Source organism: Mytilus californianus, unplaced genomic scaffold (genome assembly GCF_021869535.1).
Source record: "Mytilus californianus isolate M0D057914Y unplaced genomic scaffold, xbMytCali1.0.p SCAF_2, whole genome shotgun sequence".
NCBI classification, from domain to species: Eukaryota; Metazoa; Mollusca; class Bivalvia; order Mytilida; family Mytilidae; genus Mytilus; species Mytilus californianus.
This window is the reverse complement of record NW_026262668.1, coordinates 54,899,628-54,922,805: the sequence shown is the minus strand read 5'-3', so window position 1 is coordinate 54,922,805 and position 23,178 is coordinate 54,899,628.

Sequence of the window (23,178 nt, the reverse complement as noted above, 5' to 3'; positions counted from 1 at the left end):
ATATTTTTCTCAAAAAGATAAATTTGCTTTTCGACTGATAATTTTTTTTTAATTTGAACCAGAACGTTAGCATATGCTGAAAGTATTATTAAAGCGGGGCGAAAGATACCAGAGGGACATTCAAACTCATAAATCGAAAATGAAGTGACAACGCTATTGCCAAAAAAGAAAAAGACAAACAGAAAAACAATAGAACACAAAATACAACACAGAAAACTAAAGACTAAGCAACACGAACCCCACCAAAAACTGGGGGTGATCTCAGGTGCTCCGGAAGGGTAAGCATATGTGCTCCAAATGTGGCCCCCGTCGTGTTGCTCATGTTAGTACAAACTCGGTAAATAGTCTAATTCGGTATGTCACATTCGTGAAAAGGGAACGGGTTTGTAGTTACGACGTTAGGAACATATCCCCTATCATCTGTGAAACGGATATTCCATAACGGTTAACCAACTCGTGATGGCGTCCGTAAAATTTACGGAGGGATGATTTCAACTTCACAATTTGGAACTCTTGGTTTAATAGCTTTCTTGTGAGCATCAACCCTCTATCAAGGAAATCATGATAGGAAATACAAGCCCGGGAATATAGTTTACCTGTTACAAAAAAGATGCAACAAAAAAATAAAAACAAATAAAAAGCAAAGCACCCAAACAACCTGTACATGCATTTTTTAGGAAGGCTCATCCACCAGATACAGTAATACTTTATCAGATTGGACGAGGTCCATATGCACCCAGTATGACATCATATGCTATTAAATTAGAAACTTACCTGCGTATTGCAAACATTCCCTATGAAGTAGTTATATCTATTATATTATAACTTAACTTCTCGGTATAAGGATCAAGTTTCGTTTTTTCTTATTTGACATCAAACACTTTGTTTGCTCGTTGTATAATTGATATTAAGTCGACTTGCTATGTCAACCAGACATCTGTAATTTTATTTATTTAGTACTCTATCTCCATCTTGCGTTCTTTTTGAATCATATGTTGATTTCTTTTCGATCGTTTGTTTAATGTTCTAGCATATTATAAAGTTTCTTTAGTTTATTTTATAAATTATCCAAATTTGAGAGAATGGTGATTAAATGAAGCACATTTTATACGTATACGCTAGTGCAATGGATCAGTTATGCTAGCATACAATTCTTCTTTGTTTGAAATATTATCACGGTTATTTAGAGAATCTGTACATGTTGTCTGCTCTATGGTCGGGTTGTTGTCTCTTTGACACATTCCCCATTTCCATTCTCTTTTTTATGATATGAAACATATATATATATATATATATATATATATATATCATAGGGTAAAAACGAAAAATCTCCTTTATCAAATTGAACAAAAGCTCATGATTAAAGAAATAACATAAGGATATTTTTTCCAATCAAACGATGTTACCGAACTATTTAAATAAACACTATATTTTTTGGAGAGGGTGTTATATTAAAATAAAGTTGAAGAAAGTTCAACACTTTACGAAAGTTTACTGTATACACAATAGTTTTTAAAGGTTTGCCGTGTCATTTTGTGACAAGAGTTTATCTTTTTTTAAACAAACTCATCACTGTCATCGTACATGCACTTTCTTCATGTATCTTGGTGCTTTATGCAGACTAGTCGCCATCACTTACCTTGTGCGCTTGGGTCAAAGTCAGTTTCAAAAACATAAGCATTAGTGTTATGACAAAAAATAAAAATAAGAAGATGCGGTATGATTGTCAATGAGACAACTCTCAACAAGAGACCAGATGACACCGAAATTAACAACTTTAGGTCACCGTACGGCATTCAACAATGATAAAAACCCGTACTGCAATGTCAGCTATGAAAGGTCCCGAAATGACAAATGTAAAACAATTCAAACGAGAAAACAAACAGCCTAATTTATGTACAAAATAATTAACGAAAAACAAATATGTTAAACAGCAACAAATGACAACCACTGAATTACAGGCTCCTGGCTTGGGACAGGCACATACAGAATGTGGCGGGGTTAAACTCGTTTGAAAGCGCCAACCCTCCCCCTAGTCTGGGACAGTGGTGTAACAGTACAACATAAGACTATAAATATATCAAAATGACAATCAACAACTATAAGTGGAATAAAAGAAGCAGTATAACCAAAAGACAAAAAGATGAATACACTAACAATCCATAAAACACTACAAATAAAACTAGATTTTGGACAACACAAGCCTCTCGTAAAAAAATAGGTTAGAATATAGATTCTCCGTAAGGACTAAAGATTTGGGCCAAAAATTGACACCTTGTGTTGCTCATGGAAAGTAAAGATAGCTTGTTAAATTGCGTTCAGTATTTACACGATTGAGAAAAGAGGAGGGGATTGTGGTACGAAAAACTGAACATATCTGTAGTTAGTGATTCCTATATTCCGTATTGTATTGGTATTAAAAGTTATCTTGAAGTCTGAAAACAAATTCAGTATATTATCTGTTTAATAGAGTTGCTAGTTATCCTTTTCTTTTATGTTTTCATTTGTTAAGGGCATTATATAATGCCTAATAAAGACGCTCAGACTATAAACGAACCGAATTGACTTAAGGCTGTCTGCCTTATTTGTTTTTCGTTTGTTGGTTCTAGATCGCTGTTGGTTTTCTTTTTTGAAATGTTTCACATTTTGGTTAGGCTGAGGCCTTTGTATATATAAAATAAGAAGATTTTGTATGATTGCCAATGATACAACTCCCCACCAGAGACCAAATGACATAGATGTTAACAACTATAGGTCACCGTTTTGTAGTTGGTTGTTTCATTGAAAGTCATATCGCATCTCCTTATTACTATATATCTCCTTAAATTAAAGCGTCAAATAATATCACATTCTTAAATGTACAATATATATGTACTTTATCCATTTTTACACTGATAAATCTGGTTAACTCTCATATTTGTTTATTTGCACTAGCGACGAGGAAGGCTTTTCTTTTTGAATACTCTCTTATTTTTCAGAAATTGCTTTATTTGTGGAAAAAACGAAATGTCTACCAGGAATCTAATGCCCTTGATAACATAATCACCAGAATCATTCTTAATGAACAATTGTTCAAATACAATTTTCACTCTTATTTGTATGATATATGGTAAATGGCTAAAACTAACACTGAAAATTAAGGTAGGTGTATAATCTCTCATGTTTTTGCCAGATGTTGCTCCACCTATATTGATCAATACTTTGTTATATGTATCTTAACTATTATTGTAGTGAATTTGCCTATCATAGGCAATCTACAGACTTTGACGTCGACACGGATGGAAATCTAATGAAGTTTGCTTCCTTTTACTAAATTCTGTTATTGATAAAACTGTAAAATGAGCTATCTGTCTAACAGCATATGCTTTTTTCGCTACAAAAATTCCGCACAGTTTATTGGTATCATTGCAAAGGACCAAGTCGCCCAATATGTTAAGTTGCTAGACAAATCTCCCACAAAGTGCAGTAAACGATATTTGAGTGTAGAACGGCATGATTTTGTATCACAAGAGGTTAAGTATTTGAGTTTGTCTTCATACACTGTGATAAATGTATTGATATGGAATAATAGTGTTATTTTGTTTGCATTTAATTATTATACAATTATTTAAGAGGCTTGTTCTTTTCCTGAACGGATTATTAAATCTAACTCTAGTTAGTCCATCGATCAAGATGACAATGGGACAAATTGAAATTTCATTACCAAACACATCACATATACCAAGCTTATAATTTTGTACCAGACGAGCGTTTCGTCTTCAGAGAACTCGTCATTGACCCTCGAATCAGAATAGTGTTCAAGACAAATCAATTACGAATTGTAAGAGCATTGAGAACCCAAAACTTTTAACCTTGTGTCAAATACGGATAAGGTTATCCATGCCTAGGATAGAAAATCTTTAGTAATTCGAAGAATTCAAAGTTCTGTAAGCAATACATTTATACAATTGCCCGATCAATAATATTTGATGTCAACACAGAAGTGATGACTACTGGGCTGCCTATATCCTATATCTTTTAATCTTCTAAATAATTTTTTTCTTTCTTATATTTTGATATTGGAAATGAAATGCATTGCGTTTTGTTTTTGCAAACTATATGAGAGCAATGAAACCGTACACTAACTTAAATTTTGAATTGCTCATTCTTTAGTTTTCTATGTTATGTTTGTGAACTGTTGTTAGTTTGTTGGTCTTTTTTTATTTAGCCATGGAGTAGTCAGGTAATTTAGTCTTATACGTTTGATGTCCCTTTGGTATCTTTAGTCTCTCTCTTATCGCCATAGACCTGTTTCAGTGTTATTTGCTGATTTTGTTTATCTAATCATTTTCAACCTTTCAATGATTCTCATTTTCCGAATAAGAGAACATGGGAGTAAAACGGAGCAAAGAACGGAGGATCATTGGCGCTACATTGTTAAAGACTTTTATTAGATTAAGAGTACAAATGATATATTTCGTTTGCATTGGACACAACTCTTAATTTCAAGTTTGAATGTTTATTTTGTACCTAGGGTTTTTCATGGTATATGTTGTGCGCATCGGTCGCCTTAATTGGTCATTTCTTAGTTTTATATGTATTGTTTAAAGACAGATTGCATGCATTTCGTTTTCTTAATGGCCATGGTGTAGTTATTTTTCTTATTGACCATGGTGTTGTCATTTTTCTATTTGGCCATGGTGTTGTCATTTTTCTGGCCATGGTGTTGTCAATATTCTTTGTCTTTTGGTTTTATTACTCCTTTGGTATCGTCTGTCTCTTTTTGTCCCTTTCGTCAGTTAGATCTCTTTTGAAATTGATAATCCACAAAATGCGAAGCTTTCTTTTTTCGGAATATCGTTTTTGAATACGTTATATATGCCATTCCCCTTTAAAGTATATCCACATTGTTTCCAAGAGCACAAAAAGCATGTAGACCTTTATGGAATGGTGCAATAACTTGTTGATGCAACCATTTCACCATTCTTTACTTTATAGAGTTGTTTCAATAGTTAGATATTGATTTGAGCTTTCGAATTCATATCTTAATCTTTCAGATGTAGTGCTTATCATACCTTTTTATTAAAATAAGAATTCATGGAATGATTACAATTGAGACTATCCCATACAACATAATCGCAGAAAGGAATGAAACCGCACGACAATAAAACGAGAGGCTCCAATGAGCCTGTATTGTTCACCTGTTAATTTTACATGAAGTTGAAACAATACAATGAGAATATTTCAAATACTTTCAAGAAAAAACGCAAAAAAAAAGAAATATCAGCCTTTAAAGGCAATTACTCCTTTAAGGAGTCAACTGACGAATTTTGCAATTAATTGATTTGTAGATCGTGTCCTGCTGATCATTTTTGACTTTCACAGTTTCCCTCTATCTATTATGGTTGTATGAATAATAGCCAAAATCGGAAAAAGGTGAAAATCGTTATTTATTACACTATATATAAAACTATTCATTTTTGCGAACCATTTAGGTCACGGAAATTCCATTTTTTGCCATCAGTAATGAGAGTTGTATAAATAATGTGAATACACAGAACCCCGATCCAATTCATCTTTTGCTAAAAGTATTTATCATTTTCTGTTTTGTATCTCCTAACATCATTCCATTTTTCTCTAATTTCGATTAAAATATGCCAAAACCTGCAGTAAAAATAGATGTTTGCCCCAAATAAACATTCCCCGATTGGATGAACTACTATGGCGTCGATGTAAAGCAACGCAAGTCTCGATGTAAAGCACACGCTTCCCAAGAGTAGGGAGAGTTGTACAAATAATGTGAATACACAGACCCCCGATCCAATTTATCTTTTGCTAAAAGTGTTCATCATTTTCTGTTTTGTATCTATCAACAACATTCCATTTTTCTATAATCCCGATATAAACATGTCAAAACCTGCTGTAAAAATAGATTTTTGCCCCAAGTAAACATTTCCCGATTGGTTGAAAAGCTGTGGCCTCGATGTAAAGCAACGCAAGCACACGCAAAAATTTCCGTTGATATGTTGACCTTCGACCCCGGGATTCAGCCGATTCACAAGGAGATTTTCTTGCGCTCAAATGTAATTCTAAGTGAAGTATACTGGTAAAGTAAAATTATATTCTTTTACAGAAATATTTACACATTTAATCATTAATGTATTGTCATGCTTCTGCATATTTACGCTGAGCTTTAGTTAAATATAATTCTATACAAATTTTGTTGCGTCAAGCATTAAGAATAAGAATATTTCGCGCCAAAACAAGAAAATAACCTGTATCACCAAATAAGTTTATCAGCGTCTTCCTGAAATTTTCCAATAGAATATAGCGTTTAGTATAGAGAAATTTTGGTAAGTATTACTTATTAATGTTAAGGTTCTCCAGAGGTAGTTCTCTAGACCTTCTTGGCGGTCAATTTAATCCCATTTATCAATTATCCCCGATGACAGAATGGCAACCCAGTCGATTTGTGTCATGAGTGAAAATCTTATCTATTTGATGAAATAACTTTTTCATTAACTGTACATGCAATATTTTTGTAGTTTTTGATAACCGTGCGCATTCCCATTGCATGTCCGCAAGATAAATTGGTTATGCATTTGTGAATTGTGTAATTACAGTAATTGTGCAATAAGAATAATGGCGGACGATAAAAATTTGTGACGTCACTGCGTGATCACGTGACATTATTATTTGTAAACAAACGGGCTCCCCATGTTACACGTGTCGGAACTATCCATACAAGGTGCAATCAATCTTATATTTCACTATTTGATGATATAACTGTGTCTGTTTGTAGGTTTTGCAGATCAGATGTCATAGTGTAGTTTCATAGACAAAGTACCATTGTTCGTGTTCAGTAGTTGCAGTAGTTGTGAATTTTTTTTTATAGAATTAGAATGTCTACATAAGTCATTATTTAACTTTCTGAAAAAAATGACTCAACTCTCTGTGTAATTTTTCCTTAATTTTTGAAACACGCATAATATAAAGAGCATTTGCTTCCCTTGACGTTGAAGTTGAACCCTCCTCCGCCCCCTCCCCTACAAATTGCCCAAAACTCATACTCATAGTCCGAGATTACTCGGACGTCCATGTCTGTTTTGTGAGTCCGGCATTTTAACTCTTATTTTCAAATTGAACACACTCGGCCATTCAGCTTATTTGCATCATAAATGAACGAGGTGTTAGATTATGTTTTCCTATTGAATAGGATCATTTGCTTAAATCAGCTCCCATAATGCATTGTAAATTACTTTTTCTGTTCGTCATGTCACAATATTTTAAAGTGAAAGTTAAAATGCCAGTATTGATGTGTCAATGTGAAAACTGTCCAAATATGAGAAAATAACGAGTGGCAGGTCGATTAAACTTACTTAAATGAAGAGAAAAATGAACAACTTGAGGCTCGATTGATATGGATTATGTTTTCCTATTGAATAAGGTTCATTTGGATAAATCAGTTCCCATAATGCATTGTAAATTACTTTTTCTGTTGGTCATGTGACATTCTTTTAAAGTGAAAGTTAAAATGCAAGTATTGATTGGTCAATATGAAAACTGTCCAAATATGAGAAGATAACATGTGACAGGTCGATCAAACTTACTTAAATGAAGAGAAAAATAGAAAATGAACAAATTAAGGCTTGATTTATATGGACCCAGTCACCTCCAGAAGCAACGAAGCAGCACATCCACTTTGGACGGGCAAATATCATCTATCTGATATGGGACGAGCTGAAGTCCCACTGCCCCAGCTGGTGTTCAATGTACATGTAATATACAAGGTAATGCATATAGACTCGATACTGCTGCAAGGTTATACAGGGTTGTCAATGAAAAAAAAACCAATTTGTTTGCCAACTTAGTGTTTCCTTCAGAAGGTTTTGGTGTGGTATGACACCCTGTCATTTCTATACGTCCGTTTACGAGACATATTATGGTAAACCGTTGTCTGTCTGTCCGTCGTCAACATGTTTAACCAATTTGTATAAAACTTTGGTGAATTGTTTATATCTATTGACATGAGCTCCCTTTCGATTTTTATATATTTTAGATTTTACATTTCCGAGTTACAGGGTTTTATTCATAAAAAAGGAGGGATTTTCCAGTTTTCGGACAAAAAATCAAAAATGCTTGCAGCAGTTCGTATGAAACTTTGGGGTGAATTGTTTATATCTATTGATGTAAGCTCCGTTTAGAATTTTATAAATTTTACATTTTACATGTCTGAGTTATGGGGTTTTATTCATTAAAAAAGGGGGGATTTTCCAGTTTTCGGATAATAACTCAAAAATGCTGTCAGCAATTCTCATGAAACTTTGGTGAATTGTTTATATCTATTGATGTAAGCTCCCTTTACATTTTCATAAATTTCTAATACGACTGGGAATTAATTGAACTTTAATTGTTTATATATAGTCTGACAACAGATTTACTAAGTATTGCGCAACAGCACAGTGTATTGCACAACAGTAAGAAATCTTTATTTGAATAATTTCAAGTTTTTTTACTTCATTTATTAAGTATAAAAAGAAGATGTGGTATGATTGCCAATGAGACAACTCTCCACAATAGACCAAATGACACAAAAATTAAAATACAGTAAAAGAAATAGAACATTAGTATAATGGAATATGTAGACAGCTCTCTCAAAAGCAAAAAACCATAACTGTAAAAATATAAAGGCATACACTACTTAATAACTCCTATAAGAAAACGTCCGGGTTTTATTCTAATAAAAGGTAATTAGATCTTGACATTCTAAACTTTTTCGTCTTGTCAAATTTGCTCTATCTAAAAATAATTGACAAGATAACAATAACAGTTTACAAGATAACAGACAATTCTTGAATTTCATTAAAACCTATGTTCCATTTTTAGCCTTGCAACAATGATGGTTGGTAAGCGGAAACGGTGTACATGTTTTTTAAGCTAGATACTCTAAGGATGATTATGGTATGTTTGGTCTTATTTGGCCTAGAAAATTCTTCAGAGAAGATTTTTGTAAAAGTAAATGGTCGACGAGAAACGACGACAGCCGACGGACACCAAGTGATAGGAAAAGCTAAACCGGGACTCTGGGCCATGTGAGCTAAAACAAAAAGAACCATCTATTATTGTATGGCATTTTATTGAAGAAAATAACATATCAATGATATTTCATTCAGAACAATAGCGCTTTCTATAAAGTTAATGCATACAAATCGACAAACCGACAAGTATAAATCATGTTTGTTCAATAATTTAAACAACCTTTTAATGTGAGAAAAAAAATAGTTAAATACTTTGATATTCTTTTTTCTAATTAAATTAATTCCTTTCAATTTTTTTAAAGTTGAATTGACAAAACTATAAATCGTTTAATTACACAGAAGCAATACAACTAATTCATTTAAAGTTTCAGGGATCGTGGTACTCGAAAACTTATAAATAAGAAGATTTAGTAGAAATGAATAATTGGACTACCCCAAACACTATAAAAACTAATATATAGAAAGAAGTTAAGATGTTCTATGTATTTTTTTTCCATATGCATTTATAAATACACAGCAAAGATACATATTTAAAAAGAAATTACCTTAAAGAAAAATCTAAAACAGTTACTCAAGGTTCTCAATGCTCTTCAATTTAGTACTATATTTGGACTTCTTGACTTATTCGAGCGTCACTGATGAGTCTTTTGTAGACAAACGCGTCTCGAGTTTACAATATTAGCCCTGAATTTATGAAGAGATTATTCACTTTTTCCCTTATTCTCGACCAGATATCCATTAACACGTTACGACAGCAATTACTGTTTAAGTGTGTCCTTTAGTTCATTTATCATAAGAGCAACAAAAATCAATTTTATATTTTCTGTAAATTTTTTAATAATCAGTTATATAAGAGTAATAGACATTTGACCCAAAATGAACTTGGTTGATGTTCAAATCATGGTGTAGATTTATGCGACAAGCTCACCTGATCAGTTGCTGTGACGGCCAACCTATTGACTCTACTACCCGTAATGAATTTGTCAATAGATTTTCACTATATAAGAATTACTTGAGGAAAAATTGAACCCGGATGACAAATTGTATCTTTTTTAGGTACTAACGATTGTTCATTGTGTCTCGTACCTAAACTATCATTGTAGTGACTTTTCCCAATTACAGTTCCTTTCTTAAGTATACAGTATTATTTGGAAGCTTAAATAACCACTTAATTCTCTAAACTTCTATTCGACTAGATATTTACAGTCACGTTTACGATATTAATAGTAAATGAAAACATAGACAAAATCGTAGGAACTTACAGTTTAAAGAATATGATTCAGAAGTATCTCTTTTATTGACAAAATAAAGCATAATTAAACTAGTTTTCCAGTAAAATATGATAACAATGAATATAAAATAGTTACAATCCACTTCTCGAATTACACTTTCCAATTAATTCTTGAAAAACTTTGAATTATTCGGAAAACTAAGGAATTTCTACCCCAGGAATAGATTACCTCAGCTGTATGTATTTGGCCAAATCTTTCAGATATTTTGGATCGACAGTGCTCTTCAACTTGGTACTTGATTTTGACTTTTAGCGTTTTGATTCGAGCGTCACAGATGAGCCTTTTGTAGATGTAACGCGTCAGGCGTTCACAAGTATCTTTGGTGAGTTATTATTAATTCCACGAATATTTCAAACAATGCAGTCAGAAACGGATGGAATTAACAATAAATTTCATATGAGTTACATGAAATGGTTGATAATAATCAAACAAAAACAAATATATATCTTTTCGTATTGTTTAAATATCAATGACCTCGCAAATGAAATTTATGAAAAAGGATGCCAAAACAGAGATTCGAACTATGTCTACAAGTGTTACTCTCAACCTTAACTCTTCAACTCATTCTAACCTTGCGGTAAACAACTCACTGTATACAAACGTCGTTTTGAAATGTATTATAGCACAAACCGTATGTATATAGTGTACCGTATCATATTGATATATGTAAAATTGACATTTGTGCCACATGTGGAGCAGGATCTGCTTACGCTTCCGGAGCACCTGAGATCTCCCCCAGTTTTTGGTGGGGATCGTATTGCTTAGACTTTAGTTTTCTATGTTGTGTCATCTGTACTATTATTTGTCTGTTTGTCTTTTTATTTTTGGGATGGCGTTGTCAGTTTGTTTTCGATCTATGAGTTTGAATGTCCCTCTGGTATCTTTCGTCGATGTGATTATGAACAGTGACATATTTTTTACTTCAGGAAGGGTGTTCGAACCCCATTCTCGCCAACTTAAAGATAAAGGTAACTTTTTAAACTAATTCCAGATGTGAACCGAAATCAGTGAATTTGACAATTCAAACATAATGAAATTAAGCATACAAATGGAACGATTAAATATAATCTAGCAAATGCCCTTTTAAGATCTGACCGTAAATGTAACTAATTAAAATCATCAGAAGATGATAGTTTTTAAATCGGAAAAGGTCCTCTTTACATGTTGACTTTGATAACAGAACGTAAATTTTAAAATAAATCTGCAACGTTCGGTCTTCTCAATCACTAAACGTAACTTTGTGATTTTAAATATTTATTGTTCTTACGACAATTAGAATATAGCTTTAAAATGTAGAATTTTAATTGCAACGTCTAAAAGGGATGATTAAACTCCGAACATTTCTTTTTATGAGGTTAGCTAATACAATTTTGTTAGAGATCACAGTGAAATTACACACAAAACACTGATAAGACGGTACTCACAGTTACTGAAAACTAGTTCAAAACTAATTACAACTAATAACTAATTCTTGTTCACACAGTCTAAAGTACCAATTAGTATGATGAGTTTAGATGGATCCTATTTTAGTTAACAAACATCACCATTAAAATTAGGATGTGATATCTGGTTTTTGATTAGAATAAACAGCTAATGCCAAACTTCCTAACCAAATATTTGTATCTTTGAAAGAATTAAGTAAAAGTCTTAATTAATTTGTGATAACGAAATCGCTGACTTAATAATTAACAGTTAAACATAAACAATGCAACAAAAAAACTACATATAAAACCAAATATTGGGCGACACCAACCCCAACAAAATCTGGGGCAAGTACAGATAAGATTATCCGTGCCTGGGATAGAAAATATTTAGTATTTCGAACAATTCAAAGTCTTGTAAACAACAAATTTATACAATTGCCCGATTAATGATATTTGATGTCAACACAGAAGTGCTCACTACAGGGCTGCCTATACCGTCGGGACGAAACGTCCACCATCAGTGGCATTACACTGAGGTTGTAAAGACTCATCAAAGATACCAAGCTTAAGGTGCTGTACGCCAGACACACGACTCATTAATGACACAATAAACTAGTTTATTCAGACATTCGTGTGCTTATCACATTCATCTCGTCAGTGGTTGTCTCATGTCATATAGAAATGTTACTGTTTTGCTGACCTTGAATAATTTTTGTTTCATTCATGCCCAACTATTCTGTTTTAGAATCGGGACGACTATGAGAATGACATATTGTATTGGCACCTTTCTGTTGTTGGAGACTGTGTTAAAAACTCTAGATGTTATGTTATTTTCTGTACCGTTTGTTGCTTTATCAATGACATATAATCCGCATATACCTTTAATTAATGTTATAAAGCAAAATGTCAAATTGCTGCATTTCATCACGATTTGATAACTGAATTCGAAAAAAATGAACATAGCTATTTATTATTAATTATCCTCTCAAAATAATAAATAATTACAGGAATATTTGAAATTCACAATACAATGTATATAATCGTCTCTTAATAACTCTGTAAAGTACAATAAAGATACTCTTATGTCATATGATGTATTTAAAATACTAGTTATTCTGTATTCCAACATATACTTTTAATCATATTTTATAAAGCAATTGTCAGACTTCTGCATTTCATCACGATTTGATACTAGTAACGTGAATTCGGCAAAAAATGAGCATAGCTATTTATTATTAATTATCCTCTCACAATGATAGATAATTACCGGAATATTTGAAATTCACAATACAATGTATATAATCGTCTCCTAATAACTCTGTAAAGTACAAGTAAAATACTATTATGTCATATCATGTATCTAAAATACCCAGTTATTCTGTTATAATAAATATTTTTGACAAAGCAAATGCTCCCTTGATACGATAATATGGATGAAATTGGAGTGAATTTTTCCCCATTACCGGTTTTTTTGTAATGCTCTCAATAATTTTTAGATGATAGGTCTATTATAGTATTGTAAGTATCAAATGACATTGAAAAGGCTAGCTGCTTACTAACAGCATGTAAATAGATATCAACTTCTTACATTCTTTTCTTTTTTGTAACAGTCTATGATTAGAGATGAAGACACGTACATGAAACCAGCCTAAACAAATCATAGCTGGGATACAAAAGGTAAAAAGGTACAACATGATATGGACCAATATTTTGGCAAACTTGGAGTTTAAAAACATCTGTATTTCAATATGTGTACTGTCCTATACGGAACGGGATAAGGAATAATGGTAAACAAGGGTATACTTAAAGTGCAAACTTAATACATTAAAGGAAATGGTTTCAAAATTAATCCCCCTTTAATAACACTTTTAAACCAAACATGTTATAATGTCGTTAACAATAATATTTAATAAATTCTCTTCATCATATTGTAAAACTACCGCAATATTTGTTTTACCATTGACCAACTCAAAAGACTAGAAACACACTTTTTCGCTTCCCTCTTTTTTGCATGTATCAATTACTAGTGTTATCATCATGGACACTGGCAGTTTTGCTACATAACACTTTTGTAGAATCTTTACATCAGCTATAATGCTTCTATTCAAATATTTCCAAAGGTAAAGAAAATATGAAAATTTCAAGCATTTCTGTGGTTAATACAGTTTTTTTAACGATCTAAGGATAATACACATAGTCTCTGCTTTGAAGAAAATAGACTCTTAATTGCAAAGAGCTAGTTGAAATCATATTATACTTCAAAAAAAGAAAAGTTGTAGATGTTTTATATGCTTGAATGGCTAAGTTTTACTATAAAACTTTCCTGTATACGAAAATCCATTATCTTATAAAATTCTTCAGAAATGAACTGTTATTGAATCATTATCTTCACGTACTCTAATTCTAAGCTGATAGCTTTTTCATATGCAGTGACCTTGGCCACGAGAACTCTCGATATAACTTCGGCAACCGTACAACGGGAGGGCGAGGGAAAAACCGTAATGAAAGAAAAGGTAAACAAACGTGCACTGGAAGGTAGATAGTGCTTATTGATTCTGAAAGAAAAAAAAATTGATACAACAAATCAGTTAATAATTGTTATGAGAATGTTTAAATAACAAATGAAAGCGAATGGAAACTATTCAAAAAGGATAAACATCGTTCAATCATATTAATCATCTAACTTATTTTCTACGTGCTCGATGCTTCTTTGTTGATTGTTTATCAAGATCAGTATACTTTGGCAACAAAACCCGAACGTTAATTAGGAATCACTGAGATAGAGCTTAGAGAAAAAGCTGATAAGACACCTTTGGAAAATAGGAAGGTAAAGATCTTCTGCGTAATCAGGAGGCAGATTTTAATCGGCCACCTAAAGAAAGCGATAGGTTAAACATGAACATTGGAGAAGATAATTGGATAGAGGTGCACCATTCTTTAAAAGCAGAAGAGGGAGAGAGCATCAGAGAAGGCGTTCCCAGTGTTCATTACGGTGTAATTGGTTCACAAAGACCGGTCCACAAAAATGAATCCACTAGAATTAACATAAATATAACATCAGCTGTTTTGAAACCTAGTTTAACCAAGTCTTAGAATCCATTGTTGGCAACAGGAAGTATAGTTTCCTGTGCATTCGAGGCATAGAAGATAACAGCGATGGAACCAGAAACAAGGAATGGCAACCATATGCCTCACTCATGCATGGCTGCAGCAATGATGCAAACTGTTATCAGATTAATTAGCAAACCATAACTGAGTGAAGATTAAGTATAATTTACCAGACAAGAACATTTCATTCTTTATTTTGGGTTGATATTATGTATGCTTTTGGCTTTCTAAAAGTGCTCACCTGTATCAATCATTGTGTTAGCTTCAAAGTTCAATAATATATATGTGTGTATTAAATTGACTTGAAATACAGCATAAAGAGAACAGAATTTGGTTTTTGATAAATTGTCTTCTAGAATTTTTTTTTACTTTCTTATATTTTGTTCTTGGAATTGAAATGTATTGCGTTTTTTTTAAGCACACAGAAAGGAGAGAGGGAAGGAGGGAGGGAGGGAGGGGCTTGACAGAATACAGACAAAAAGTAAGTTATTGATGTCAATGAGTACAATCTATAGATGTAAAATTGACTATTTATTTTTAATACTGAAAATTAAAATTGAACAAAATTCAGTTCTTTTATAAAGTGAATAGTTAATACATTTATTAGATTTGTGAAATGCATTTGTTGTAGATTGTTAAAAATGCTTTAAATAATGCAAATATACAAATTTTCATTACAAAGATTGGAAACTTGGCATCTCTCTGAGTGATAGAAATGAATCATGCATGCAAAATGATGTAGCATAGATTTTTGTTTTTGCTCTCATATAAAGTAGATTAATTTGATTCTAGTTTGGCACATGCGTCAGACAAGGGTCATAATTATGACTATGATTGATAATAATTAAAATGTAGGTTTTTGATACCCCGGTTGTTCTCTTTGTAACAGGCATCCAATGCAAAAAAGGAAAACAAAAAAGAAAAGTGAATGTTTTTATGATATCAAAAATACATGTAAGGAACAGAATGATACATTTTAAATAGTCCAAAATGTATTTTTAATGCAGAATGCTATTTATGAACTTTTTTTCTATTCATTTTTTTAACCTTTTTCTTGGAATGTCCATAAAAATTGCAGCTATTGATGGCTGTTTAACGTCCAGTGGCAAATTAAATGCATATTCAGGACAGGGATGGGGTCGATTACTTTAAAATGTAATCGATTAAATTACAATTACTTTGCTAATTTAATGTTATCCATTACATTACACTTACACCTAAATTCAAATGTAATTGATTACCTTAGACTACTTTTCTTTAAAGTAATCATGGTTACTTTGCATTACTTATGATTCTATTGTAATATTAACATGATTAAAGATTGGTTTTAAAACTTTTTTATCCTTACATAAAAAAGCTACTTTTTATGAAAAATTATGTTTTTTTTAAATCACTATATTCATGTTATCTAAAATAATCTTGAAAATATTTATGGAAAAACAAAGTTTATACTAACTTTAAAAAAAAAGAATTTGGTTCTAAATTCCATTATTATTTAATTAGGTGGGCTCATTTATGGCGATCATCAAAGTCAAATTGATTTCAAATCCCCAAAATTTATGTTTTATGCTATTGAATGTCCATGTAGTTATAACAAAATGTTGTGTAAACTAAAATTAGAGTTGATATCAGAAGTGTTCCTTTAGGGAAAACACATTTTTTTCAAAACATATTCTGGTATCACAATGGCTCAATCTCACAATGATTAATCTGGATGGTAAATTCATTTAGTTAACTTTTTAAAAAAAAAATCACACATTTTCAATCTACATGCCCAAGCTTGGTTATACTAAACTTATAATATAGAGGATAGAATCAATCATATTGATGTTGGATGTGTACTGATTGATATATTCGTCTTAGATACATGATTTTTTTTATAAGTTGTTATTGGCTTTGCAATAGCTGTCAGTAACTACGAGTACTCTCAGATTTGTACTTAGTATCTTTTTGTTGTGGGGATCTATAAGTACCCGTCCACGTCCACTCTGTTTTTTGTTAGATGTATTTCTATTTGTATCCATTTGATGGGTTAAGCCTTTTTCAACTGATTTTTATAGTTTGTTCTTATGTTGTACTGTTACACCACTGTCCTATGTTATGGGGAGGGTTGAGCGCTTACAAACATGTTTAACCCCGGCCTGCCACATTCTTTATGTGCCTGTCCCAAGTCAGAAGCTTGTAGTTCAGTGCTTGTCGTTGGTTCATGTCTGTCATATTTGTTTTTTTTCGTAAATTGTTTTGTTATAAATTAGGCCGTTAGTTTTCTCAATTGATTTATTTCATATTTTTCATGTAGGGACCTTTTAAAACCGACCATACGGTATGGGTTTTTCTCATTGTTGAAGGCCGTACGGTTGCTCAAAATTGCTTACATCCACTTCATTTGAACTTTGGTGGATAGTTGTCTCATTGGCAATCATACCACATCTCCTTAGTTTTATATAGTAAATACCTGTTTAATAATTTTTTTATCCATGCTTTATGTTTACTTTTATAAATTTTGACTTGGATGGAGAGTTGTCTCATTGGCACTCATACCACATCTTCTTATATCTATATCTATTGTATATCATGAACTATTTTCATATACAAAATTTGTAATCAGCAAGTAATCATATGAATGTAATGTAAAAGTAATCTAAAAGTAATCCTGATTACACCTGTTTTCGATTACATTGTCATCGATTAAATTACGATTACATGTAATCGGAAATTGCATAATTACTAAATACATGTGATAACATTGCAAAATTTTATTGATTACATCTGATAACGATTACTGATTACGATTACCCCATGCCTGATTCAGGATGAAAACTTGATATTGCAATATGGATGTTGCCCTGTTTTGTACTTCATCTACACACTGAGTGGGATTTTTACGTGCTAGTTCACAAGCTTACTATCCGAAGGAAGAAATTTCACCTTATTTTATTCTGACTCCCAAGCTTTACTCTTACTTCTAAATGCCGCGTGCTTTTTTGGAGAAGCAAAAAATAGAAATTAAAAAGTCTTTGGTTTGACTCTGGCGGGGATCGAACCCACGACTTTCCGCAGTCGAGGCAAGTACGCTACCATGAAACAACTACTAAGGTCCTTTATTAATAAGTCTATTAATATACAGAGAACATAGATCGATTTGAAGGACAATTCCTAAATCTGTAAGCTTCATTAGAAATATTTCCGTCGTGCAATGGATGCACATTACAACTTTTTCATAAAGTTCCTGCATTTGGAATCATAATGTTATAATAAATCCCTATATTTGTGATTAAATTTAGTAAAGGTTTTGACAAATTTTTGATATCTATATCCCGATGTATTTCTTAGGTATAAAGTAATCCTGATTACACATGTTCTTTGCAGTGTAATCGATTAAATAATGATTAATAGTAATCAGATTATGTAGATTACTGACTGCATGTGATTAAATTGCAAAATGTTATTGATTAGAACTGATTGCGAGTACTGATTACGATTACCCCATGCCTTGTTCAGTAATAGAAAAAGGTACTGTGCTAATAAAACAGACATGCTTTTCCTAGAAATTTAATTATAATATTCAAACAAGAGGCTATAAAGAGACTGTGTTGCTCAGTTAGGTCTATGTGCATCTTCAACAATGGTCACTCTCCAACATTGTAAACTAGAAAAGAATTCATAACTAAATTATCTTTTTGTTGATCTTGTATTCCTGGTAATTTTTTTTCTCTCCATCTTTAGTTTTAGTCCAAAACATAAAAAAGGGTTAAAACAGTGCCATTCTCTATTTAAAGCAGTTTTAAAAAAAATAGAAAATCTTTATTTTACCCACATGTTATATTTTTATCCACGTCGGCCATCTTTGCTGACAGGCAGGTTTTTAAACCAGATAACACAATGAGATTGTGGTAAAGTTTGATTAATTTTTGGCCCAGCTGTTTCAGCGGAGAATATTTTTGTAAAAGTTACTAGTAACAGACGACGGAAGACAAGTGATGAGAAAAGCTCACTTGGCCCAAAAATGCGAACTATACAACAAGCAATGCCTATATATATATATACACAAAGAGACAGACAGTTGTAAAAAACGCATTGCTCCTTTTAAATAGGTGGAAAGCAATATAAAAGTCTTGAATGAATTGGCATTAATAGCACATTATTGTAATTTAAATGTGTTGGACAAAAAGCTTAATTTTCTTACGATTTTGGCTACCATTGACACATATCCGTGATCATCTATAACACGGATATGCAATAACATTCAACCAAATCATGTAGACATCCGTAAAACTTTAAAAAGTTAAAATAATTATTTCACTAGATACCTATCTTAACAAATATCTGGTTTGGTATATCAAAGTGAAATACTAGTAGTAAGAATTATAAATTAAATGTGGACTTAATTTTAAGGTTATTTTATGTATAATACGTAAGAACAAAGTCCCTTGGAAAAACAACAAAACACTTATCATATCAGCTGAACCAACAAACGGATAATGACTGTTCCTATACATCTGTGAGAAGCAGAAGAAGGTAACATATATTCAAATAAGAGGAAAGTTAGAAGTATATATATGGAACAATTTCCAGGATATAATTTGAATTAGTTTCTACATTTCATTTACAGTTCTTAATCATTTCTTGCACAGACATAGACCACGGAAAACAGCTGCGACCGATGATAAGTTCGCAGTTTTGTCGAGAATCGATCCGAAATTTTTGTTTAAACAAGAAGGAGTATTTTACCTTCTGTGATAGCTTAGACACATGATAATCTGCAAGAGTTTCCAACTTTCATGAATGCGTATTTTTCTTTTATAAAAAATGAAGTGGTACATGTAAAGTCTTGTTTTCTTGTAACGGCAATGTTTAAAAAGGTAATATGGGTTGTTACAAAGTCATTTTTACACGACGTGTTTTCTTTTGATGTTCAATCCCTAAATATTGCGAGTTTTCTTTGTTGACCCGAAAGAACAAAATACGTATTTCTTAATTATCATTCTAAGCAACACATTTTAGAACACAAATGACAATCATAATGTACTATAGGTGTAATACCACCATTGTTTTTCCCCTATTAGTCTTTGTTAAATTTGCACTTTTCAAAAAATTGTGCAGAATTTATCTTTGTTTCAAATAAAGAAATACTTGGCAAGAGTAAAGTTTTATCCTGTCCAGTACTATAGAAAAAATTTCACATAACATTTCATTGCATATAAGAAAATAACCATCACTGAAGGTTAACCAATCAAATTTTCCCCCTTTTTTAACCTGTGTACAAGCTTTAGTAACCATGTAACCTCAAGTTTCCAAAATATTCTATAGAAACCCCAAATAAAAACCTAATGGTGCTTTGAAACACCCAAGCTATATGTTTATGACCAAGAAATGTTTTACTGCAATGAAATGTAGGATCAATTACCTACAACTGTCAAATTCAAGGGAATATTTTTTTTCGACCTATTTTCGTATGCAACTGGATGTGACATACTATGATTTGGTGGTATTACACCTATATAGACACTAGGTTTTATGTTTTATCAATATGTAATTAAAAAATCTAAGTCACCGTTGTTAGGAAACTAACGTAACTATGCTTTGAAAACACCAATTCCCTTTCATGGTAAACCGCTTTTTGCATTTTAAATCGTATCGGAGACAGTCATGACTAAATTGTGTGCACATTCTCCTTTACGACGAGAGACTGCAACATTATTAAGGAGACATATTCGACTTATTTTAAATGTAGCACTTTTATCCAATCGACCACACTAGTATTCGTAAACCAAAATGTTTCAAGGTTCTCAATTTCCTAGGAGGGACAAAGTCATAATATTTTTGAGATACCAGATTGTCGATATATATATATATATGGTTTTATATATTACTTTAATATACACGAACTAACTATTGATTGATTGAAAGTTATTTGTTTTGATAACAGGGTTGAACAGCTGATAAGTTGGACTGCCACTGGAAAATGAAGGCAAGTAAGTTATATGTAGGAGCAGAACTTTTCTCTTGAAGCAGAACATCCAACATGATCCATCAGAAGATTGTTGCAAATGTTCTTTAATGTGCATTGAGTGTGACACTCACCTTACACAAGGCATCGGATTTAATGGACGCTATAACTTTAGTATATTGTAACAAGGAGATGCGCTGTAGACAAGACGTAAAAAACTATTGAACACTGTGCAGTTTTCAAAAATGAGCAAACCCGATGACGTAAGTAATCTATCAATTTCCCGGCATGACATGAAACATTCCAAAAGAGAAAACCAACAGCCTGATATAATCTATGACCAACAAACGAAAAACAAATAAGACAGGTAGCCTTAGGTTAGGTTCGTTTTTAGTCTTGACGTCTTTATCATATTAGGCATTACAGAATGCCCTTAAAGAGAGGCGAAGGATATCAAAGGGTCATTCAAACTCATAAGTCGAAAATAAACTGACAACGTCATGGCTAAAAAATAAAAAGACAAACAGACAAAGAACAGTACACAAAACAACATAAAAAAACCAAAAACTGAGCAACTCGAACCCCACCATAAACTGGAGGGATCTTAGGTGCTCCGGAAGGATAAGCAGATCCTGCTCCACATGTGACACCCGTCGTGTTGCTCATGTAATTACAAAAACAGTGATATGTCTAATTCGGTAGATCACATTCGGAGGAAGAGGACGAGATTGTAGTTTCGACAATTGGAACATATTATATTCGTCGTCATCTGTGAAACAGATATTCCATAACGGTCAACCAACTCGTGATGGCGTCCCTAAAATTTAAGAAGGGATGATTTCAACTTCACCACTTGAAACTCTTAATTTAATAGATATCCTTGTGAGCAGCAACCCTCTATCAAGGAAATTATGATAAGAAATAAAAGCCCTGGAATATCGTATCAACTGGGAGATATATATTCCGTATGCAGAAGCTGTTTGAATGTTGCTACATAGAAAATCATCTCTTTTTTCTTAAAGTTTTGTTTTCAATCGACGCTCAAGTCGACAAGAAGAGGAGCGCATTGGTTCCCATGGGAATGCCGATTGTTTGTTGAAAAAGGCGTCCTCCAAACGTAACAATTATGTTGAAAATGAGGAAATCAAGCATCTTCATTATGTTAGTTTTAGAGATTTTTTTTAGTTTGAGTGTTGGTTTACAAAGTACAGTTTATCCGTCCCTACGACAAGAAACTTGTATCTACGTAAGCCATTCTTTTTTGTGAAACAAAGCATGACCTATTTCAAAACTATTTCAATTTGTCTTTTAGTTTGGAATGGGGAATACTTGTAGAAAGTGTAGAAAAAGTCAAATGTTCTAATACTATTGCAAATGAAATATCCACATTTGATTCACGCCACCTCTAGAGTAGGTAGTTTCACAATAACTTTCCATCTCGGCTTTGATTGCTGATCAAATAGATGTTAATAATTCAGAAAGAAGTTTCGTGGAGCACTTGGAAGACCCAGGAATATAACGTTGTTTGTAAGAACAAATATGTAGTTTAGGTATCCAAGCTCGGTTGGTCAAAGTTGCCCCCTACTTTGACCTGGAGATCAATCTGCTGATATCTCTTCGGTTTGTCTGTTCCCGTTTAGTGTCCCGGTGGTTCTCTCCGAGTACTTTTGCTTCCTCCACCATAATAACAGACTTCGCGGTGTTCTAGCACTCCCTTTGTGTTGGGGTGGTGATTGTCTATGTAAATATTGTTGTAAATACGTTAGTGACACATCTTCATTAATCCCGATAGAGAGTGTACTCGGATTCCACTGTACCCTAGCAGCTCTGAAGGGTGCTCCGAATAACGCAGGAATCTACCAGTACATACATACATACGTGCGGGTATATTTTGAGTTTCCAAGTGAATTGTCAATACCTAATTCATTTATCAAACAGTTAATGTGATATGATTTACATACAAAAACGATGTTGCTTGGGGCTTTATCTGCGGGGACAACAACATATTTGTCATGGTGGGAGGACAGGTGTTTTGCAACATTTGGGTCTTTGAAGATTGATGTAGCATTGGTATTTTCGATTAAACTAATTTATGATGAAAGATATTGCCCAAGTTGATGGCATCGAGACCTTTGTTGGCGAAGGAATGTTTTGGAAAGGATCTGTTCCCTTTTCATCTTTTCCAATGCGAACTGGTTTAAAAAGTCTGTGACTTGCAATATCCGAGGTGATGGCTGTAAGTTTGTATTGGTTTGAATGGGGGATTGTAACAGTGTTTTCCAAACATAAGTTGTACAGCGAATGAAGTTTTAAAAGGGGTAATGAAGAAAGCTTCGTGCGAATGTGATAAATACCTAACGGTTTTTGTTTCAATGATAGCAGGTCAT